The sequence below is a fragment of the Sander vitreus genome, chromosome 22 (assembly GCF_031162955.1).
Source record: "Sander vitreus isolate 19-12246 chromosome 22, sanVit1, whole genome shotgun sequence".
Lineage (NCBI taxonomy): Eukaryota > Metazoa > Chordata > Actinopteri > Perciformes > Percidae > Sander > Sander vitreus.
Genome location: NC_135876.1, coordinates 4887844 through 4895633, shown reverse-complemented (window position 1 = coordinate 4895633; position 7790 = coordinate 4887844).

Sequence of the window (7790 nt, the reverse complement as noted above, 5' to 3'; positions counted from 1 at the left end):
CCTGAGTTGGCTTGACAAACCTGGAAAGCATAATCAGAGCTAATTAGTACCACGATGCTGGTGAATAACTGTTTGTTAACACAGGTTTACTCCATAAGGCTCTGTGCACGTCCCAATAAAAAGCGCGTTTGATGCATCATTTGACTCTACCACAGACGTATTGCTTATTCAGCCAGAAGGATCAGGTTGTTATTATGGAACTATTTATATGAACATTTTTTTAAAATCATTACGGCAAAAAGCAACACTGTTGCTGTGACTAAGGCAAGGGAGGAATGCTGCAGAACGTTGCTGATGGTGTAAATGCGTAACTTAATACAGGCCTATTTATTTTACCACTCTAAATGCCTACTGTTTATTTCTAATGTGACAACTGCTCATTCTACAGCTCTTTAAATGTAAACTTGAGACAGCAAATGGAAACATAGTCAAGAACTGCGTTTTGGTCTGACACTGTCCAGTAATGGAGACGTAGGAATCAATTCAGTTTTTGGCCAGATCAAAGCGAAATTAATTTTACTGACTGAATATTATCTGTAGACTAATTCATTTTCTAATTGGCATTGTATTTGCTGCAGTACGAGCACTGTTAGGGAAAATTGGCAGCAAATTAGGAAGTATAAAAACATCATCCAAAGTGGTATGTACTAGTCAGTCCCTCCAGGATTTCGGAGACTGTTTTTTGGATAGTTGCGGCCCTAAATGCCTGATTTTGCAGCTGCTTTTGTAAAAAATTGCGATAAAAGTTATTAAAAGTAATGTCTTTAGTACTTTTGTTGCGATGAAATTGTGGGAGATGGTGAAAATTACTATAAAAGTTTTTCTTTTGTATAATTCTTTAAAAATTAAAGCAAACTTGTTTCAGCTTGATATCATTAGAAAGGGACTACAGATAAAGAAACTTAAACTGGAGGTTACTAACTGGAGCATGAGAAGAAGGTATTGCAGTAAATTACACTTGTTTATTTTGGTTAAGCATGATTGTCATTGTATACTAATGGCTTTTTCTTATCTCTTAAGGCACATAATATAATAAGAGTTTCAAGTTCCAAGTTCTTTATTGTCATGTGCACACCAACTACACAGAAGCTGCCATTGGCAATAACAATCTTATCTCTAATAATGCTCATAAAATATGTAGACAATCATGCATGTAAAAATGACAATGCAAGAAATAAGACAAAGAAAACGTGTGAAATACATTCCGTGTTAGGTTAAATCTTCTTTTTTACAGGAATATTGTTCTGTGATGGCCTGTCTGATGGCTGGGCCAGTGGGGTGACCAAGGGTCTACGATGTCGGGGGCCACCAGCGGCACATGAGGGGCCTCTCTTTCCTGATGCTCACAATGTTATGGAGCAACACAGGGATGTGATGTTGCAAGCCCGCTCGGCAGAGACCCTCAGACCACAGAGACAGTTGAATGGGGATTTGATGACCCCAAATGTCACCTCAATCCTGACCCAGCATTTCCAGAAGGCCACATTGAAGTGCCTTTGTGCCGGGGTCTGTGGGTCAGCATAAGGGGTCATATCCCCTGTCCCCCAGCAGAAGTACATCGAATTGCCCTGTTAATAGAGGGAGAGGGAAATGACTTTGTTAGTGTCACAATTAAACAAGTAATATAATTAATTGGGTATATTTGCAAAAGCCTACCTCGTTCAAACCGGTGACTCAGAGATAACTCCAGGAATGAGTCATGAACAGTGCCAGGCCACCTTGCATCCAAACTTGTGCCAAGTAATTGGTGGCCACAAGTCGTCTGCAAAGGCATTTTAGTTTAATTTCACAATGGAAGCACTGAAACAAAGGCACCAGTGAAAGCTTTTTAGAGGGAACCCACTGTGCTGTACAAAAAAATGTGTACAAATACATAACCTGAACATTGATGCTGTAAAGGTTAACACACTCGCCCTCCTGCCCCTCGTAAGGCTCCACTAATTGGTATATGGGTGAAATCTATAGCACCTATCACCCTAGGGGATCCTGAAGGAATCACACCATATTTTATATGCAACTTTCATACTGATTAATAATATAGTGTCCAATAATGTATGATTTATAGAAGGCTTCTTTATAGCCAGCGTGGGTAAATGTCTAGAGAACACTAGAAACATATTAAGTACTTCAGTGAGAGCAACAAAAGTGTTCTTACCCAGAATTTATGTATCACCAACTGAATGCAAGTAGGTTCCTGTGACAAAAGGACGCAATGCGATGGCTTCGCTGGGAGACATTACTATGCCTCAACAAGTTGGCATATGTATATAACATATCCCTCAGCTGGGGGTCAGTTGCACTCATGGAGAACATCGTCAAAAACAGCCAGCGGATCTACTCTGCCTCCAAACACTCTCTCCCTCCGAAGAGCACCTCTTACAATTATACCACACAAATTAACTGGATTCTGCAGGAATGGTGACGCCATTTCTATAGAAGTTGATTAGTGACAGGGTGGTGCTTCTTTAAGATGAAAGCTCAGGGGTCTCATTTATAAAACTGTGCATAGGAGCCTTACTAAAAGTGTACATATACCCAAAAGCCAAAAATGGTGTACGCCAAAAAAAATCTGATTTATAAAACCGTGCAATGTTCCCTTTATAAATCACAGATTACCCACAAGTGTGCGTACGTGAATACACCTCTTATCCCGCCCTGTACACACCCATTTTTAACCATAAATAGTCAACGCAAAGCACCTCATGAATGCTGATCAGTATGTTAGTGACCCTGGCAGTTGTTTTTTCGTTACGCCGAATCATGACGACTGGCGGGGAAAAAGCAATACATTTCTCAGACGCTCAGGAATTGCTGCAAATTTAATTATAATTTAGGCCTGTTCTCGCATAGTGTAGGGAATCCTGATCTATAGACTACCTATATTAATAATACCGTCCATAACGGCAGGCGTTACCGCACTCTGGATGGTTGCGAAATACCAGACCTATATGATAAGATTTGACAGAACTATATATTATATCCAAATAAGCCTTAGTGATAAAGTTTAAGATTATATATAATATTGATATAAAACACTTAGTTGTCCAGTGTGGCAAGGACCTGTATTTGGACCGGGATGGCACGGTTCCGGTGGGTTGCCCTCTCTACTGGACCCAATTCAATACATAGATCCAAGAGCACAGCTTTAGGGAAGCCAGTCATCGTCATGGTCGCTGAAGTCTCTTTCTCTCCTGATTCTTCCATTGGCGTAGTCCTCCTGCAGGGCCAGTAGTGCCATCATGCAGCATTACGCATGGCACAGTATTTATATGTTTACAACAATTTGTGATTGTTAACACCTAGCCAAAATCACAGCATCAACTAGTGGTATCCCCCCGAGATACAATTTGAAGACAAAAGTCTAAAAAGCAAACACACTTTTCTTCATGCAGGTTTTGTCACGAACAGTATTAAAGTTTGGACCGATAACGAGGACATTAAGTGTAGCAATTGCGCAAGGGCTTAACGGCTGTATTTCCAGATTTTGACTTTTGATGATATATGCACAGTATTAAAGACAAGTGGAATATTCTGCTGTGTGTGATGTGACTGTTTACTGGTGTGTGTTTGAATAACGATGTAATTGCTCAGTTGACAAAAAACCCAATGTAATTACACAGTCAGTTACTACAAATCTTTTAACTGAACAGAATGATTTGTAATTTCCACGTGTGGGGTTTTAGGGGACCTATCAAAAATAAATTGCATTATCAAAAAATGTGTACTGGCTTTAGTTGGCATGGACGTCTAGTAACTGAACACCCAACTGAACAACGTTGGTGGGTACATATTTTGAACAGAGATATTGAAGACAAATGAAATCCCAGTGGTGGTAGTGGCATTTCCCTCAAAATCTATACTTCCAGATTGAAAAAGGTTGCTTGTACAAACATTATGTTAAATGATTTGTAGGTAATGAAGTACTTTTAACAATAGGTTAAACCGTTCAACTTGTACTGCAATATGAGGCTGATAAAATCCACCAAGCACGGCTGCAATTATAGAGTATTTTGTATTCATAATCTGTAATTGTTTACCTCAGTGTGTTGTCGAGGAATAATAGGGGTGTGTTGGTGAATGAAAAGCATGGTTGAGTGCTGCTATGGAACATAAATATAAAAAGGGCACATGGATTAAAAAAAAACAGCTACAAATGCATGATATCCATTATTTCAGAGTTGAATGACACTGACTGGCTGAATCTTAATAAAAGTCAAGCACTGTCCTTTTATCTGTGTGACTCCAGTGATCATTGTGTGTGTGTGTGTGTGTGCGTGCGTGCGTGTGTGTGTCTCTGTAAGAGTGTGTGAGTGAATGTCTCCCCTCTGTCTCGCTGTCCTTTTCTAAAAAGAAATAGCCCCTTTTCATGGCTAAAAGGTTAGTATTTGATTTTGAAAACCATTAGTGACATATTGATTTGTAAAAGGAAGACGAAGGAAATAAAAAGGAATGACTGAGGGGCCCTAAGAGGATACACGTCCTCTGCTCTTCGCAGATCAAACACAAAAAAAAAAAATGCAGCCATATATTTGAGTGAGATTTGGAGATTGGAAGTGGGAGCTCTATGGGTTTAGGGAAATGCATGTGATGCTGCTGTAGGGAGTGGAAACTGTCTGTGTGCATGATGCAGAGGTCTGTGGTTTTCAATGGAGGGCATTAGTCTCCATCTACATCCACTTTCAGGGGTGTGTCTACACTGTGGAAAAAACATCTGAGATACATTGAATGAAACAAAGGTCCCTGGCTGGATTTGAACTGTGGACTTTTATGGTCTTCTCCCCTCGAACCATTTCCATTCACCTTAAATAAATGCATTGCAAAAAGGTGTTTGACTAAATGTTTGTTGTGACGACTGTCTAGTGACAAAGCAACTTAGTGTTCTCATTTTCAAACAATACAATGGTTTTGTGTCTCGCATTGCCAGACGTTCCTCCACAGCGCTGCGGAGGAAGGTCTGGCTAGTCCACAGAGCATTCCTGGATGGGAGAAAAACATGCTCTGGTTTATTGACATTTCTTTAAACCAATCACAATCGTCTTGGGCGATGCTAAGCAATGGACGGAGCCACAGTGCTTCTGCAACATAGCCTTGGGAAGGAACTTGTTTTGGTGGAACTTGTATAAAACTCAGATTGGACAGATAGTCTAGCTAGCTGTCTGGATTTACCCTGCAGAGATCTTAGGAGCAGCTAACCATAGTCCTCATAAATCCACTGGAGTTTAGAACGCCAACACAAAGAAAGAGGAAGGTGGCGGACATCCGGTGGAATTTCCTGCGGCACCGGAGCAATAGAGGAACTTCGTGGATATATTTTCAGACTGTTACTTAGTAAAGTCGGACACTTGTTTCCCTGGTTGGAGATACAGTCACATCCCTTTTTCTACATAGCTATAGGGACAGGAACTGTAGAGGCAGCTTTACAGGTTGTTGTAAGGAGACTCCACTCAATAACAACTCTTCACAAAAAGACACATAATAAATAAGGAAAGAAAAAAGTAAATCTATAAAATAAAGCATATTGTTGCTTGCATATATGCTCCTGTCTCTTTAGATATCAGATCATTTCCTCATGATCTTCAGATGACTTTTTTTTTACATGGAGCCACAATGTAAAACAGTATACTTACAAGTATTCTCAGTACAGAAATAAATCTTTAGTATTGGGTCACAACATTGCTGCACTGGGCATACTGCAATAGTTTGTCTGTGTAAACTCTCGATTGTTCGTGGGGAGTGTTGAGAAATACGCTCATTACATTTCCCATTAACTTCTAGGTGCCGTTGGTTTTTTCAAAATAATGTAACCTTTCCAGTAGGAAGCTTTTCCATCCACCTAGTAGCCCAAAACACTGCACCACCTTATTTTCACAGATTTTCTGCCCCTCAGTTTCTTCGTCGTCACTTCCTCGTCTTCTAATTCATTTTTTGACAGTATCTGAGCAGAGAGAGCGGGACCGGCAGCTCTGGTCATAAAAATGATGACAGCTTTTCTATGATTTATATCCAAAACATTCTGGTTTGTATAACACAGTGGAAACACAAGGCAGAGCCTCAAAAACACACACACACACACACACACACACACACACAGTAATGTATTATAGCAGTCTGGGCTAGTGTCACACAGAATTAACACTGTCATCAATGCCACACACCTTCCCTGAGGATTCTCAGTGTGTGTTTGTGTGTTGAGATGGTGGAAATGACTGTGTGTGTATGTATGTGTGTACGCGCGCACACACACACATACATATCTGTATATGTGTTTAAGTGTGTGTCTGTTGGGAGGGAGGCAAAGGTAAAATGAGTGTCAAGTGAGACAGAGTGTGACTGCAAGTGTGTGTGTGTGCAGGTGTGGTGACAAAAAAATGAGAAAGACAAGGAGGAAGCCATTGTGTGTGCTGTGTGTGTGTGTGTGTGTGTGTGTGTGTGTGTGTGTTTCCCAGGATTAGCCCCAGGCAGGGTTGTGGTGGGGTGAGGTCCACTGAGGCTGAGCTGCCGACGGTAGCATACCAGCAAAGAAGAAGGGCTTACTGTCGGTTTAACACCAGGTTTCACACACACACACACACACACACACACACACACACACACACACACGTGTGTGTGGAGATAGGGGAGGGGTGAGTGTCGGCTTGATGGAGGCTACTTGTCACCTCCAACCCATTTGGGAAGGCTGTAGAACAGCCAGCGGGATTTTAATTTGTGAATTGGGGGAAAGGAGGGGGACAGAGGGGATGTGAGGAGGAGGGAAAGGGGGGATTGATGTAACAGGGTGATGAGCAGGGCATGTGCACAACACCCCGAATCTAAAGTCTATATTTAGAGAATAAATAGCTTTAAAAAGGTTTTTTTAATCCATGGTGAGAGGTGACAGTATTTACATCATTTCCAATGGATTAGTTAGCACAGCTTTCAGAAAAAAAGACAAAAAACATAAGTAGGCTAACCATGTACGAAATTCTCATGATTGCATGATCACAAATTGTGTTATTTATTTAAACTACAAATGAGCCCAGTTGTGCATCATCCAATTGGTGTAGAGTGTCACTAAATAAGGTCTGATGTCTGGAGCACAAAACTCCAAAACTAAAGTTTTCTGGTGTTGAATTTGAAATATTGTTTTTTGGGACTGCAAGTGTACATTCATTAATCAATAGGAAGGCTGTATGTGAGGAAATATGAAATCAAAGTCTGATATCTCATCTGAAAGACTGGTGATAAATAGACTTTTGGTAAAACCTTTCAACTCCTTCCACTAGATAACTTCTGGCAACAGATACAAACCTATAACACAAATAAAGTTACCTGTGCAATTCAATCCATGATTCAAAGCAACATTATGTAACTGTTTTACCTTAAAATAACTTTACAACCAGCGGTGGTCACAGCAAGTGACTATTTCGAACGCCTGTTTAAATGACTACTATAGCAGGACTCGCTGCCACCGCGAGTACTCTCTGATCAATAGTAAATTATATTGTGTCTGTCTTTTGTGTTTTTCAGACATCAAGGTTCCAGCACACGGGAGAGTATAATTATCCAATGAGCACCAGCTGTGTCAATCACCTCACCTGGCACTGCTCAGGAGCCATCCCTGCCGCTGAATGCACAACCACACCCTCATCCTCCGCTCAGGACTAATGGCGCGTTCATGCCACCTCGGAATGACAGGGACCGCCCCCGTGATTACGTTGTTCTTCTGTTATATTGGCGTTTGGCATAACAACTTGTTGCATGACTGCCACCAACTGTTGGCCGTAGCCTAGAGCATCAGGTGTGTGAAAACA